Source organism: Corvus brachyrhynchos, unplaced genomic scaffold (genome assembly GCF_000691975.1).
Source record: "Corvus brachyrhynchos isolate BGI_N302 unplaced genomic scaffold, ASM69197v1 scaffold32, whole genome shotgun sequence".
Classification (NCBI taxonomy): domain Eukaryota; kingdom Metazoa; phylum Chordata; class Aves; order Passeriformes; family Corvidae; genus Corvus; species Corvus brachyrhynchos.
The window spans coordinates 2,454,008-2,471,142 of record NW_008237919.1 but is presented as its reverse complement, the minus strand read 5'-3'; the positions used below and the strand labels follow the sequence as shown (position 1 = coordinate 2,471,142).

Below are 17,135 nucleotides of genomic sequence, written 5' to 3'. Positions count from 1 at the left end.
AGATTTGTGCAACTTTGGAGTAGTATTTAAGTAGGACTTACAAAATACAGAGACCTGTGTAGGACCCCTGCACAATAGAGAATGTCACCTGCAATATATTTGGTTCTTATCCTTAGTAAAGTGTTTTCAGAGTAAAGACATTTGTTGGCAGTGTCTGGCTCCTGGGTTGGCTCTCAACACAGGCATAAAGTTCACCCCAAATGAAAATCTCTCTAGTGGTCTCTGCCTCAGTGATGCATGTTTTCACCTACAACAAAATTACATTCATGTGACTATAACAATTCTTATGGATAATAATTACATTTTTTAATGTTAACATTTAGCCAGATCCGCAGGTGGTTTATAAACATTTCTAAAAAAACATTTAATTCAGTATTTAAAGAAAATAATTCATAGTTGCCTTTGAAAATTAATTTTGGTTCTTAAAAGTAGATCTGTGTTGCACTTTTACACAGGAATAAATGAAGGTTTAAATGCAAATGCACTTATCTGCCAAACATAAGAAAAAGTCTTAGTCCTGCAGAGGAAAACTGCTCTGCATGACACTAATGGGAGTGAGGCACCTATATGCTTCTGAAAATCCCTTTAGATACTTACCTGTATCCTTAGGCTTCTAAACATCTTTTACCAGTTTGTTAACTAGGACTACATTTGAAAGACTGGACACATCTTTTGCATCTGGGTTTTGTAGATAAACTGTTACATCAGTGTTGCAGTGGTAAGTTCAGTTATTGTACAATTTGGGTAGTGTGGACATGGAATTACTTGACTTCACTTGCATATCAGGTAGTTAAAAATGCAAATGAACTTAACCGTGGCCATGAGTAATTACCAATGTTAAATTGCACTGCTAATTACTTGTGCCTGCAAAAAGATAAGCTACATTTTTAAATTGCTGGACTTCAGAAATGATGGTTTTACATATATGATTAGAGGGAAAAAGAGAAAAGAGAGTGTTAGTGAGCCAAAGAAAGGTTTGTATGCTGTCTGTGCACCATATATGTATTGTCCTGTGCTGAAGAATTACTAAAGTGCTTGTTTTCACACCAAGGATGAGTGATAACGAGTGACTTAAAAAGATAGAGCCAGTCACATCCACAGATCAATGATGGAGCTCCACAGAAGGAAAAGAAAAGGTTACTTCATAGTATCTGAAGATGTAGTTTCAAGAAGATACATTTGTTGAGATGATGTTTTTTGAATGGTTGAGAATACTTGAGAGTATTTCTCTAATACTTTCATCTTGGATCTCTCCATGCAAATATATAAATAATGTAATATTCAAATGTAATCTTTATGCAATTTGTTTAATTCAAGTTTTGGGTTGTTTGGTTGGATTTTTTTCATAGTGGAGGGTAGGCACTATCTTGTATGTCTATATAACAAGTCTTTTAATGTGAATTATTCTGAACTTGCAGTTTTGTTAGTGGGAAGCATTGAAATTCTTATTCCATCAACGGCTTTTAGTTAATATGGGCAGCACTGTAAATATGCCTCAGTAACAGTGCCTACAGCAGGATCCTGAGCTGCTGACCTCAGGAAGACTGTTATTATCTGCACACCTAGGGAGGAGAAAGAACCTCTTTCCAGAACATCAAAAGAATGTGAACCGAGCTTAGTGAAGTTCCTGCTATATCCAGTCTCTCCACTTTTTTTCTCTGCCAGAAAACCTGTTGGTGTTTTGGTAATTCAACGTGGAACAGGAGGGAGAATACTTTCTTCTTTCTCTATCACAAAAAATAGAATATCATTCCTTACAAATCTTTCAGATGGGATTTGTTGAAGCATATGCATAGACACAAGGAATAGTCTTACAGAAATAGTGATTCATTCATTTAATGTATTTTCATCTGCTGTTTAATTAATCCAATTGATTGTAGATCTTTTAGTATAAGCTGCAATACAATATGTCTTTCAACCACTGTAAATACATTCCATTCACTATTTGTTTTTCTCTGCATGACATATGGTAATGCAAATACATCACAGTGGTACAATTCAACAACCAAAATAGTTGAAAGGAGCTGAACACAGTTAGGAATTCATTACTAAATCACCATGATTTTTGCACGAGGCTTTATCTAACAAATAATATGAAAACAATCTGGTGAGAAACAGGTAGAAAGTATTCCAGAATTTAGAAGTTGAATTGGGAGCACTGACCCAGGACCATGTTTTGGTTCCAATGCGTGGCTAAGCAACCTTGGCCTCTTCAGTGACTGTTCTGCTATCTTACCTTATGATGCTGTATCAATGATTTTGGGTAAAGGGGAGCACTCCCATACAAGAAAAGATTTCCTGTCAATGCAAGTCAGCACCTCAGGACCACTAACATGGAAAGCTCTGTTAATTTGCTGCAGTGGGGGAATCTGTTACAGTGATTTTAGGAGTGCTGTCTGTTAGCTTTAGAAAGCTCATAGATTTTCTTTTTTTAAAGAAAGTGTTTGGTCTGTGTTGTTTGTGCACCTCACCCCTTCTCAGATATTATGTTTTATAGTCCTTTTGTCTATGCTATTTTAACTCTTGATTTTTGGTAAAATGCTTTCCCTCAGCTATACAATACTCCTGGTTTACCTTGCTAAATGGAAATACAGGTCTTGAAATCAGCTAACCCTGCTGAAGCACAGAGCATCTCTGCAGTGTCATGGTCATTAACAGTGCCAATCACAGCATTCAGGAGCACATTTTTCCTATCACCATTACAGGCACCAGTGGAACACTGTGGAGCAAAATGAATGGGGTTAGTGACATTACAGAACACAATGCTTGCCTTGAGAGACAAACCTGAAAATGCTTGAGAGACAGGGGAAAGATGACTTCTTCCAGCTGAGCTGTGTCCAACATTTTTATGCATCCAATATAAAGACAGACTTGTATGAGGTGCACATAACTTTACCTGTTATGTAAACCTAGTCTATCCCAAGCTCTTTCATAGTTTTCCAGCATATATATGGATATGTGCAGAATATTCTTTGGCTGGGGGGGGACTGCTGGGTTAGCAGGTATTTCTCCCATCTTTTTTAGTGCTGTTGGCTCACTAGAGATTATTAGGATGTAGTTGGGGCCTAATGAAAGGAGTGACTATGGTTCATTATTTTTCATATAATTCCTGTCATGAAGCTGTATAATGCCTAAGTGAATTTATGCATATTTCCTTCCCTTCCTTTTCTTTTAAACCTGAAGGCTGATTTTAGTGAAGTCTGATACATGAGCTGAGAGGTCTCAGAGGCAGGTAAGGTTCCTATAAATTTTGTGAATGTAGATGTTGGCTCCTTGTCCTATTTTCCCTTTTTCCCTTGGCTGCCCTCCAATCTCAGGCTGGCCACCACTCCCTAGGGACCCTGGTCTGTAACTGAGGCTTCAGCATACAGTGATTCATCTGCTGATCAAAACTGGTTGTGACCTGGAGTCTTAATCCCTTCCTTGTTCAAACTCCTTGTGACCAGGCTTGGTTACACTCACCTGTGCAGCTGAACAGGACACTGGACATGTCCCCGTGGTTTCTGTGTCTGGGGCAGAATGGCAAGTAGCAAAGGCCATGCTGGTTTTGTGACAGGCTACACATCCTATTACCAGTTCAGTACCAAACTGATCCACAGCCACCCTGCTGAGCTCTTCTTGCCTCTGCTGCAGTTACTGCACCATTTCTTCCTGTGCTCATGGAACTATTTGCATGACTATTATTAGTGCACAGGGATATATGTCAAATCAATCATTTTTGTAGAGCTGAGATCTATAAATCCATTTTCTGCCATCTTTAAGGTTAGGTTAGAGGTGAACCATGGAATGGACAGTAAATGGTACGATTAGAGAGACTGACAATAGAATTTTCTATTTCTAGCAATATACTGAGGGGGGATTTAAAAATTATAGGATAAAATAGGATAACTGTCACTGACATCTTTCAAAGCTGTCTTTTAGGCTGCACTTAGGGACAAAAATTAACAGTGTCAATGTAAGAATTTTTTTTTTTTTTTTTTTTTGCTGATATGACCAATCTACACCTAGGCATTAAGCCTTCCTACAAACCTATTGTTCAAATTTTATTTTAAGATCATACATACAGTGTACACATTATATGTATGTATAGATATTATATATATGTATATGTATCTATATGTATCTATATGTGTATTATATAGTAAAGTGTAATTTAAAAGTTGATTTAAAGCTCTGTAAAGAAAATATAAATTGTTTAAAAAGGTATACTGCTGAATGATAATTGCTTTGAATGCATAAGATTGAGACAATGGAGCGTCAAATCTGTAATGTCTGAGGTGGAGGGTGAACACTGGTTTTGCAAGCAGTTACCATGAATATATATTCTACTACCAAGCTTCAGGTCTTATGATCTAGCAAGTGAAAGTAGTTTTGGAAATTCATGTTAGATCAGCTGTTAACTGTTCACTGCAAATAATTTGATACCTAGAAACTTATGTCATGGTCCCATTTTGTCAGTTTGTTGGATATTAAGCATGAAATAAGGAGAAAAAAAAATTTTGTACTTCTGAGGATGCAGAGAACAATCCCTCTCTCTCAATAAAGGTAGGTCATCTTGTTAAGAAACACAACAGTTTGAATTCTGCAGATACTATCAGAACAGCACTGTGAGGGCACAGTAGGAGGAACTGCATGAATGCAGCTCTGATGTAACTGTAAAACTGTAAATATTCATTTACTACTGCATTGCCTATTTCATGGAGGTGGGAAAGAACGAATGTTTTATTTGAAATGTCACCTGCAAAACTAGTCAAGCCTAATAGTAGCAAATGGCAGTATCTTTTGCTAAATTGGACTAGTATTTGCATGTGATCAGGCAATGTTTGAGTGTGGTACTTAAAGAAAAGAGTGAAATATTGAGCAGAACCAGGATACTGCACTGTACTAGATAAGACAGTCTGCTGGCAGGAGAAACACATGGGATCTGGTCCCAGCTACGTAGATTGGTTAGTGCTGGTTTTGCTTTGTTTTCTGATTGACTACATAATGTCAGGCCATGGAGCTGAGACCAGGACCTAAATCTTGCCCTAAGAGGCAGGTATCCTAAGCAGCAAACATGGAAGTCAGTCTCTTTTGACCACATCCCACTCTCCCTGTCTCATGGCTCTTGCATTTTTATAGCTGGAGAGTCCACCATAAACAGGAGATCATGCTTTCCAGGACTGTACTGTCTAGTACTTCAGAGAACTTTTTTTGGAGGTGGGAAACTGGGCTTCAATTCCAGATTTTCTGTTTTGTGCAAAGTAAGTAAGTACTAGATGGAAAAAAAGCTGGATGTCCTGCAGCACTTGTGCATTCACTGGACTCAGCACTGCTGCTGATGTACCTTTCCTGAAAACACCACTCCGATCAGACTCCTGTAGGGACATTGCTGGGAGCAAGACATTTAGGTTATGCTCTGTCTCCCATCTGGACCACCAGCATTCTGCACTGCGCACTCTTGGTCAGTCCTGTGTGTGAAAGAAAATCTTGCAACCTTACGTCTAAAGTGCAAATGTCAGATGTCAATTGAAAAGCTAGCACTGATAAATCTTTCTGTTGCTGCAGTGAGGGATTTCTGGATCCTTTTTCGGAGGATTCTGCTCAAGTCATGTTTTAGATAATTAAACTACCTCTTAATCTCTTACAGTTCGTCACTGCATAATGTTATTAAGTCTCACTGTACTTATTTGTTATCTATTACTAAAACAAAATGTAGAAGTAAGAGATCCAAATAATATTAATCTGTTTTTCCTAATCTGGGATATGTACATGGACAAAAGGGCGCTCTTTTAGTAAGTCAACACACCAGCTCCTCATAGTACAGTACCAGCAGTAACCAAGTAAAACATACCTGTTGTGTAATCCTGTGCTGCATTGTAAATTTGGTATTAATGTAATGCTTCAAAAGCTAACAGAACATTTAGTTGATATACTGCATCTCTCTATTATGTATAATATCTCTTCATAAATATGCATGCATAACAAAACTGTGGCAATTTGAAGAATTTATGTAAAACTCATGAATTCTCTTTGAAATTACAGGTCCTCGAGACGTATCTGTTTCAACCTGCATGCTCCATATTGATGAAAAGAAAGAAGTTATTTCTTTTTTCCTAACCTTTGTAGTGCATTGAATTTTCAAAGGACACTGCCACAAGGCCAGCCATGGAACATAATGAAATGCTGGCAAGCTGAAATCAAATGGAAGACCTTCAGATATAAAGAGCTGGCAATTGCTCAGAATGATTTATTTTCCCAAGTGTGTTAGTTACCAAAACATGGATCACATCTTGGGAAAGCTTGGTGATAATGAAAGAGAAGTAAAAGTTAAAGGGAAGAGAAGTAGAAGTTAAAAAATGGGAGGTAACTTAATGGCCATTCTGGAGTAAGACAAGAAATCAGAAGAAAAAACTTGTTGCAGGAATGTAAGAAGTTATTTTCTGCTGTCACAGCCAGGCAGAGACAGTTGAAAACATAAAATTAGTGGAATTAAAAGGCTAGATTCAAATTAATTTTTGACCAGTTTAGGTGAACCTAGTTAGACAATAAATGGAGCTGGGATGGGATAACCTTCAGTGGATACAGTGAGAAGTTGGAGAGAGCTAAAGTAAAGGCCTTAATTATGAAACTTTCAGACTTCTGGTATACTTGGCAGTCTTGAAATACAATTATGAACATACTTAAACCAAAACTATTTTAAGGTAGGTTTTCAACCCTTAAACTCTTTAACCTTTACTTAAAAATCTGTACATTGTGGGTATGGATATTCAAATATGGCTCCTAGTGAACAGATACACTTTCAAAACAGAAACCGAAATGCTTCTTTTTAATGTAAAAAGCCTACATGTTAATTCATGCCTGGGGGCTTCTGAAATTGCAAAACACAAGAAAAGTAAGAGGATGAATAATTGCTAGTACTGAGATTGAGACTTTAACATTGAACTTCCAAGTGCTAAAATGAATAAAGAGGTACAAGCCTAGTAGACTTTGACTCAGCATTATGGTTTAAGGCTTAGGTACGCTGTAATGTGAAAAAAAGTGCATTATATAGCAGTTTTGAGAAAGGATTTCTTAAGCCTCTCTACCAGGGGATGGTGAAAGATTTGTTCTGGTCTGTTCAGTGTGAGCATCCTAGAAGGAACTTCTGGAACCAGTGTAGTTTATGGATTTCTATTACTTTGGTGGTAAGTTTAAAGAAACATATATACTTATAAAACTCTTTACAAATGTCCCAGTTTCATAAAAGCTGCACCTTTCTCAGCTTTTGTAATAAGATCAGAAATAGTTACTGTAAGCAGGTGACGGGGATCAACTGTTTCAAAAATGAAAACCACGATTTTTCACTCATGAGTTTTATTTACTTAGAATTTTTTTATTGTGAGACCAGGTTGCAGCCTTTGAAGCGCAGCACAAAAGGAAAGTGGGGTTTCAACACCAGATAATGAAAGAACAAAACCCCGGTGCTGTAAGAGGACATAGAATTCTTACTGACCAAATTGCTTAGCTACTACTGCATGAAAGAGAGTATATTTAAGGTAGGTCTGTCAGTGCCTCTGCACTGTTTCTATGACGTTTACTTCCAAAAGCCTGTATTTTACACTGAATTAGGCAACTTCCATTTTCCTGAGTTACAACAGTTGACATTAGGATATATTAAGGCAGCACTCTGACAATTATTATGTACAGTCGATTTCAGATTATTTTGGTAGTGTACATCAAGTGATCACATGCTTTACATTCACTACTGGAAGGTCAGTATCCCTTTGGAAGTAGAAGGGATTTTAATTCTTAATTCCTATTAAATCTATTGGGAGTTAAGCAGAGAAAGCTCTGGAAAAACACATGAAATTTCAGATTTCTAGTCCTTTACCTTTCTATCTACAGATATAATAATTTCCTTGCTGGCCCTTCTGAAATTGAGAGCATATAATCCTTTTTACTGGGATTTCAGTGTTACTTCTGGACAGGAATAGAAAATTTACAAAGTTCTTATTTAGTACATAGAACCTCATGTAGACTAGGTGAAAGGAGTTCCTGAGGAAAAGTTTGACACAGACACAAACAGATTTCTTTTATTACTGGAATAATAAGAACAACAATGCAGAAAGGTAAGCAGATGTACATCAGTCATGTACAGCACACATACATTACAAGGGTGAAGAGAGGCACTTTGTATTGGTATGGTGTGCTTGGGAGGGGATGACTTGTGGATTTTCCTTTGCCTTTGTTGATAAATCTTGGGGGGGGGGGAAACAGTGGAGTCTAAGTTGAATATACAAGTTCTGAAGTGTATTTGTGGAATAAGAGTGGGGAGGATAATTTTTTTGTAATATTTATTAAGATGTAGGTCAAATAATTTACTGGTAGCAGACTGAGAGAAAAAAAAAGACCAAATCTATTTTAAGAACCAATTTAGATTTTCACATAAATGGAAATCAAGAATAATTCTACTGCATTACACAGATGTATAAGGGCTGGTGCAAGGTCAGAATGAAGCCTCTTGTGTTTTCTGTTCAAAATGAATTTAAATCAGGATGACTGCACTGATTTCAGCAACCTCAGGCTGTTTTTAAACCAGATGAAAATCTGGCATTCAGTTATCACAACAAATAATTCAGCTAATATTTTTCTAAGGAAAGAGATGTGGATGGAGATTGTATGGCTGCAGTTCCCAAAGAGCACCATCTGGTGCAAGGTGCACTACTGGTCAAATGACAGGGACCCCTCCATCCTATCAACATATCTACTGCATCCAAACCCGTATTTTGTATTTGACCTTGTCCTAAACTCCCACTGATGCCAATGGGAACTCCATGTGCAACAAAGTCTTTCATTCTGGCTGTCAAATCTTAATATTTTCAAAATGTTGACTTGGGCAGGAGTTGACATAATTCACATTTGGGGCTTTACACTGAAGCTACTACTTGAGTTCCATTTGGAGTACAGTACTAGCCTCATAAACCCATCTCTAAAAATCCCACTCTGAAAAGAGGATTAGTGTACATGTGTTGCATTTGCTCCCTTTTTTCCATAACCTTTTAATGCCTCAGGGATTGAGTTTCACTAGACACAGTGGGAGAATCCTGGTACATCTGGTATCCCTGTGGTCTTACATGATGACTGAACAGCCTCACAGCTTTTGCAGTCAGGTTCCCTATGGGCTCACACTGTGATTAGATTTGTTCACCACAAATATATCCTTGTTTGCAAGGAAGATACGAATGAATTGAGCTTCTGTTTATGCATCCCATTTACTACTAGGATTTCATAGAATCATACAGTAAATTAGGTTGGAAAGGGGCTCTGGAGGTCACCTTGTACATTTCTTGGCTCAGACTCTTCCCAAAGATGATTTCTGTTTTCCCTTTTTTTTGGATGGACAGTTTAGACTATCCTTTCATCTGACAGCGTCCTCTGCTTTTCCATCTCTCCTAGATGTATTCACCCCAGCCAACACGGATGCTGTATGTTAAGATTATATACAGGGCTTTTAAAAACTAAGTGTACCAACAATATTAAATTTTGAAATGTGAAATCTGGCATGGAAGGTTAAAGATGTATAAGCCACACAGCTATTCCTGAATGTTTAAACAAATAGCTCATCACCTATTTGGCTTTTTGCACAGTTGGAGATGAATCCATGGAGCGAGAGGGTAGCAGTGGCCTGGGCATGCATTTGGCACCCAGGGAGACCCAGCTGTCTGTCACTTCCTAGGCAGGATTTGAGGTTAGCCAGCATCCTGTGCATTGGGACAGCCTGCTGCCATAGCCCTGGCGTGGGGGATGGTTGTGGCAAAGTTATATGGGATTCAGAAGGCAGTATGGTCACCCCTTTAGAAGAGCTTAATTTCAATTTAGGACAATAAATTTTTTTGAGCTGACTTCATTGAGATTTGCACTAGAGCCATAATTATAACTAAATAATATGGACTTGTTCTTGGAAAAGCACTTTTTGCCTATTTTTGATATATTTTTTTGTGATTTACAAATACAATAGGATGAAAAACATGGCTGTATGACATTTACTGCTGAATAGTGTTTTCTTATTGGCTACTGCTCCATATATACAATCAGCATCCTTAATTTTATATGGTTTTTTATTTGTTACATTTTATGAAAAAGGACTTTTTTTTTAGTAGATATAGGCCACTTTACAGATTATATACTGTCTGCAAATATCAGATAGACTTTTGGAATTTGATCACAAATGACCTTTCTGAAATGATCAGATTTTAAAAAAGCTTAAATGCTCCTTGTTTTTCATGCAGATGCTGAAATAAATATGTGCTGTTGAAGAAAAATGAGTCAATATGGCTTCTGCTGATCTTCCAGGTCATTTGAATAGATAAAAAATAAAATTTCAAACTGCTACCATGGGACTTATGAACAATCATGTTAGGTTAAATACTGAGAAATAAGTGCAGGTATTGAGCATGTAATTTCCATAACCATATCAGTTCAGAAATAGGTTGGCAGAAAATGTCCTTGAAAAGTTCTAGAATTAAAGACATTCTCATTTCACAGGTAACTCATGAAATTGAAAGTGAACATATTTTTATAAAAGTGACAATTTTCTTTACTTTGTTTCTTCCGAGATTAAAATTGGTCATGTTTTAGGATGGTTGTTTTTCTGTGAGAGGGTAGGGAATGACATGGAGTTATATTATTTATTATTAGCACTGTCACAGTGTGTGCAATCAGCTGCACAAACAGAAGAACACAAAAACGGAAGAAAAAGACAGACCCTTTTCTTCTAAGTTTTACAGAACTGTGTTGCTCCACAGTGTTTTAGCTCCATTCAGGAAAAGAAAGTAATTTTCATGCTTTTATACTTGCCAAGTGGAGAGTAGCAGTATGAAGATGTATGCAAAATTGTAGTGCCTTGAATGATTGGCAGCTGAGAAAGCTGCCAGTACTGTTGGTTCCAGTTGAAATTTCCAAGACAATGACTAGTGAGGAGGAACACGGCCAATACAGGAAGACTGAAGCAGAACACAAATTTTAACCCAACCCAGCAGCAACATCTAGTTTTCTACAACAGCGTGCTTGTGGACACAATTCTCTCTTCCCTGCCTCTAATGTTTGCAACTCCTAGGTCTGATGGAGGGCACTCTGCTTTCAGGCCTTCACTTATGCTGTGTAATGCACCTTCAGCAAATCTGTTGATGACCCCAAGTTGTGTCGTGCAGATGATCCCCCAGAGGAAAGGGATGCCTTCCAGAGGGACCTTGACAGGCTCAAGTGGTGGTCCCATGTGAACCTCATCTCATGAAGTTCAACAAAGTGAAGTGCAAGGTCCTATATCTGTGTTGGGCAATCCCAGACACACCTACAGGCTTGGTGGAGTGGTGATTGAGAGCAGGCCTGCAGAGAAAGACTTGGGGGTAATGGTTGATGAAAAACTCAACATGAACCAGGAGCGTGCACTTGCAGCCCAGAAAAACAACTGTGTCTCGGGCTGTATCAAAAGCAGTGTGGCCAGCAGGTCAAAGGAGGTGATTCTCCTGTTCTACTCTGCTCTTGTAAGACTCGACCTGGACTGCTGGGTACAGTCCTACAGAAAGTCCTACAGCTCCCAACAGAAGAGCATTGAACTTTTGGACCAGAGGAGGGCCACAAAGCTGATGACTGGAGCATGTCCCCTAAAAGGCTGAGAAAGTTGGGGCTGTTCAGCCTGGAGAAGAGAAGGTTGCATGAACACCTCATAGCATCCTTCCAATCTCTGAGGGGGCCTACAGGGAAGCCAGAGAGGGACTCTTCATCAGAAACTGCAGTGACAGGACAGTGAGAAATGGGTACAAATTGAAAGAGGGGAAATTTATTTTAGGGGAAATAACTGTGAGGATGGTGAGACACTGGAACAGGTTGCCCAGAGAGGGTCTGGATGCTCCAACCCTGGCCAGGTTGGATAAGGCCTTGAGGAACCTGGTTTGGTGGGAGGTGTCCCTGCCCATGGCAAGGAGGGTTGGCACTAGATGATCTTTAAGGGCCATTCCAACCCATTAACATTCTATGATTCTATGGGTCTCTTTGCTTAGCACACTAAAGGGACATTTTATTTTTCCCATGAAAATCTGTTTTTGATCTGATCAGATGAATTATCCAGAAACAAAAGGCTCTGCTGACTGTCTAGTATGCCTGCACCTTAATGTGACAGAGCTTCCCACGCATTTTCAAATTCCATTACAGAGAAACTGAGCTGAGACCAGTACAAGGTCTGGAAATGTTTTGAATGCCTATATTATTTTATTGTTCTTTTAATTTTAGTTCAAAGAAAGATGTACTTTTATGTTATTTACCATATCATACCTGGTATGTAAATTCCAGGTTGCTTGCTGGAAAACTTGCTTTCCACGTGTAATATTTTGTGTTACTGTGTATTCATGTGAACTGAAACTTTGTAATTTAGAAACTGGTTACATTCTTTAAGAATTAAACACTTAGCAGTGTAGTCAATGTCTAATATATTAAAAACTTTGTCACTTAAAAGTTCTAAAGATTGATTTAGGCAGGAATTAAGTACTTTAGGTCCTGTGCATTGATAGTCACATCAGATCTTGCCCAATATGTTTTGCTGCATTTGGTTCTGAATTAGTAGTCTCACTTTTTTCATCTGGTGAACAACACACACGTGCTGTTGACTTCGGATAGTTTACAATTTGTTCAAGAGTAAATTGGGAGGACAACCAGACCCAAGCTCTCTCCTTTCCACCACTCCTAACAATCTCATAGTTACTCCAGTTTAGAACTGCCAAACCTTTCATCAGATGTAGAAATGAATGGAAAGGTTACTTCTGTAGCATAATAATTAGGGCATTTAGCATGTTAACACACCTATTAAGGTTAATCCATTTAGCCATGGTTATCTTGTTATAAACAGTGAACTCCCCTTCTCACAAAGCTTATGTAAAGAGCATTATGCAAAGGGGAACCAGGGCTTCAGACTGCGTCTAACTATGTCTAGTCAGTACACGAGGGTCTGGGCTAGTCCAGGGACAGCTCCCATGGAAGGGCATAGTGGCTGAGAACCACAAGCACAACACACTCCAGAAAAATCATTGAGTGTCCTGGAGATACCAGGTGCTTCCTGTGACACCTCTTAAGCCAGTGATTCTCCTTCCACTTGCCCCAGGGACAGAATTGGGATGCAACCATTAATACCTGTAAACATATAAAGGTCCTCAAATGCAAGATGTCATAGAACTGCCAGGTCTCACAATAGTATTAAAACAGTGTCACCACCTGCAGCAGGATTTATCTGAGTAGGAGAAAGTGGTTTACCAGTGTTCATACACCCAGAGAAGTGACTGCATTAGGAATTGTGTGAAGCCTTTGCATTCGTGCCCCAGGTACTGCTGTATGCAGCAGAATGGTAAGGCCTAGCTGGTGTGCAGCACTTGAAGGTATGTCAGGACAAGTGAAGGGCTTCTGTCCATGCTCAAAGGGACTGTACATGGGTTTTAGAATGGCTGGTTTTTAGATACACTATTGTTAAAGCATATGGATATCATTGCAGTCAAAAGCTACTGTTTCTTGTCCTGCAGGTTTTTTTTATCAGAGGGTAGGTTGTATTCGTTAAGAGGTGGACATTGTCAGGCTGTTTCTACTTTCTGCTCTGAAAACAGCTACTAATAGTATTATCTTAGTGCACAAAGTGAACTGATTTGTGCAGTAGCTGAAATCCTGAAAGAGCTAGAACCCTGCTTTCACAAAACACCTGGATAAAACTAGCTCTTTTTAAGTTAAAAAAAAAAAAAAGAGTATAACTCAAATAACTAAAGCACTAAAATATAATATTTCATTAAAAGAAAAAAAACACCAAAACAACAGAAAATGGTCCTTTATATCCTTGTGTCTCCAGCTAGAAAACTGACATAAATAGCTTTTCTGGTATATAGACAACTGTGTAAGATATGTTGAAAATTCATAGTCAAAAGGAAAAATAAGTACTTTAAGTTTTCCTTGAACCAGGCAAACAGGATTCTTTGCAACTACAAGCTGACAGTGTCAAAGAAAGGGGACCAGCTCCCTGAAGTGCTTTAAAGTAACAGTTATTGAAATGGGATAAACAAGTAGTAGGACCAAGAGAAGTACACTCACTGCACAAAAGTTAACTGAAAACATACCTTATGATACATTCGTTCATAAAGTTATCTAACATAAGCAAAAGTAGATAAGAAAATAAGAGCCATTCCAATAAGGAATTTCAACAGTTTCAGTCATTTCTGTCATCTCAATTATCCTTTTAGTGAGAATTACTTCATCAAGCTGATGACAAATCATATGTCAGTTTATTATGACAGAGGGAAAACAGGGGTATCTGATTTTACATCCAAGTAATGACAAATGTAAGTCTTCAACAATAAAGCTTCTGTCAGAACCCAGGAAACAAAGCCATTACGCTGTGCAAACACTTTTCAATGAAGTACATACAGCTTTGGGCAAATAATACAATTTCTCATATCCCTATTGCCTGAAGATAATTATTCTGTTAAAACAATTTTGTTCTCCTGCAGTGAAACTGTTGCCATGTGTCTTTTCCAAGGTGTAGATAAAGAACCCAGTGAAAATCTGCTTGTGTTAAAATGTACTCTGTTGAAAGAGCAATACCTAATATTTTACTGAAAAAATGGCAAAATTTTGTAACTTTGGGAACTATAAAGTGAACTAAATGGCAATTTTGTGGTGATTTTTTTTTGTTTGTTTGTTTAGGTAAGTTGGAATACCAAAGATCCCACTTTGATCTGTGCTTGCACCCACCCAGTTGAATTATCACATACAGGACCATCTACTGCTGCTAGGCAGCTTTCAAAGGTGATGCTACTGTCTAAAGCTCCTTTTAGGGCTGTAAATTTCATTTGTACACAGTAATTGCGCATTGTGTCCCTTTCTGCCAAAAATGGCATGCAGAAATCAGGATTTAGAGAACATGATTTGCCCATCCAATTACTTACATAAGACCTGCCCAACAACTCTTCTAGCCATTGCTTTCTGCTCTACTGAACAGAGACACAGAGGAAGTGGAAAAATAGTATCAAAATAGCTCTGAAAGATAAAATCCAAGATTTCTAGCAAAAATTCTAGGATTTTTACTTTGGTTTTGGTCCTAATCTTCTGTGGTACTCGTGCATCAGTTAGAGAAACTTAAATGTTTAGCTAGCAACATAAGTTTGTCACGAGGAACACACTCACGAACAATGGACCCATTGACTAAACCCAGGATTTTAACGAAACAAGTTCTTTCTACATTGTAAAAGAAACATGTGCACAATGGTCTTGTTAAATTCTAACAAACTTCTAATGCAGAAATAGTACACAGAATTCCTCATCAAAATAGTTAAGTCTTCCATTTTGGAGTAAAAAGTACAAACACCAAAACAAAGTAAGCCTTAAACCTGGCGCACCTAGAGAAAAGCTGAGTACAAAAAATAAACAAGAGACAAAGCCTGTATCCCTCATCTGATTTACATAGCCTTACATGTACTTTTCTGTGAAATACATGTTAAACAAAAATGGTGGTCCCATTCTTAAGTGTATCTACTTGGTAATAAGAACACAGGCTACAGGAGTGGCATATTCTAAAATAAAAATGCTCTAAAAGTATTAAAAAAAAAAAAAAGCCTTTCATATTTCCTTAGTTCTCTTAAGTCTCATCCATGTGACAGCAGAAGTGAGCTGTTAGGTGTTAACTGTCATTACAGAGAACGTGAGCATGAGCACACAAGTTAGAGCAGTCTGCTCACTAGCTATCTAGCTAGGACTAATTTCAAAACTCTTGTCATCCTGACTGGAAAGATTAATAGCTGCTTCCTCCTGACACTGAAACCAAAATTATGGAACTTGTTGATGGCCTCCCTCACATGCTAAATTTATAAACTTTTACTGTGAGCCACTCTAGAGTTTTACTTCCCCATTCGAAAAGTTTTTACCTTCTCTAAGGCAATATTTAATCACAAACAATATAAAATTATCTTTTTGTAATGAGGACAGATGGTACAAATCCCTTTTACCGGGTACAGTCTTGACTCTCTTGTACTGAACAGTAAGAGGGGTTTGCAGAAATATCTACTACATGTTTTTTGAAAGTTATGCAGAACCAAAGCTCAGTCTTACATCCAAACCGTGTTGAGAAATTCACTTCATCTGAGCATTTTCTTGAAATCACTGCTGCCCATTCCTTCTCCTTGCATACAAGCCAAGGCAGGCGCAGAATCCGACGACACTGACAGCGAGGCCTAGAAGGAAGGCAATGGTATCTCCTGCATCCAGGGCTTCAACTACTGGCAGCACCAGCAGCAGTGACACCAGGACCAGGAAAAGTTTTGAGGTGTTCTCGGTTGAAGGCATGTTGACAACCAGCTGACCCCAAGGGGAAGTTAAATGAGGAAAGTGGTGGACAGCAGATATTTCAGTGGTATCTACAAGGAAAACAAAAGGAACATTACAGGATTTTCCTTCCTTCCTTCCTTCCTTCCTTCCTTCCTTCCTTCCTTCCTGCCTGCCTTCCCCCCTGGATTTGTCTTGCCAAAAGCCAACTGATGTGATTGATGCATCACAGGTATCTGTGTGGGGCTCATGAAATTTAGGTTTTATCTTCTCAATTACAATAGCAAATGACTTATTATCATGAGACAGCCACAGTGGGTTTGCTAACTTGTTATGTAACTATGTGGAAACGAATCTTTTGAAGCCTTACCGTCGGGTAAAGTCAGAACAGGCTCTCCTGCCTGCAGCTACCAGAGCCTGCTTACCTGGTGCTTTGCTACGCAGGCCTGTTTCACCAGGGCTTTAGGGCTCGATGGCTGCTGCACATCACTCACCCACACTTCCTAACACCGGGCATCCTCAGGATCCGTGAGCATGGACAGACTACGGTACACTGGAGAGGGCGCGAGTTAGCCCCCCGGGCAGTGCCACCGTGCACACCCTCACTGCGGGACAAATGTCCGTCGTGGTTCCTGTAACTTGGAAAGGTGCCCTCGAGGAGCACGCCGGTACCAGCCCGGACCGCCCTCTCCACAATAGTTCTTCCCGCGAGGAAGGCTCGTTCCCGGGGCGCACACGACAAAATCCCGCGTCGGGACACCCGAAGAAGCGGCTGCTCCGCTCGCACCCCGGCGGGGCCAGTGCCGGACTACGCCCGCACGCCGGCC

At 39.0% G+C, this 17,135-nt stretch overlaps 1 long non-coding RNA gene across 2 annotated transcripts; it reads right to left on the bottom strand.

Annotated features, from left to right (window-relative positions):
• Positions 1 to 14,092: 14,092 nt before the first annotated feature.
• Positions 14,093 to 17,129, bottom strand: LOC108446461. 2 transcript variants are annotated; one of them, XR_001861639.1, is made up of 2 exons: positions 16,734 to 17,129; positions 14,093 to 16,400 (listed from the first exon to the last, which is right to left on the bottom strand). It is a non-coding gene; the product is annotated as an uncharacterized LOC108446461 (long non-coding RNA). The 2 variants fall into 2 exon arrangements; XR_001861638.1 differs by having other exon boundaries at positions 16,803 to 17,129.
• Between the last annotated feature and the right edge of the window lie 6 nt (positions 17,130 to 17,135).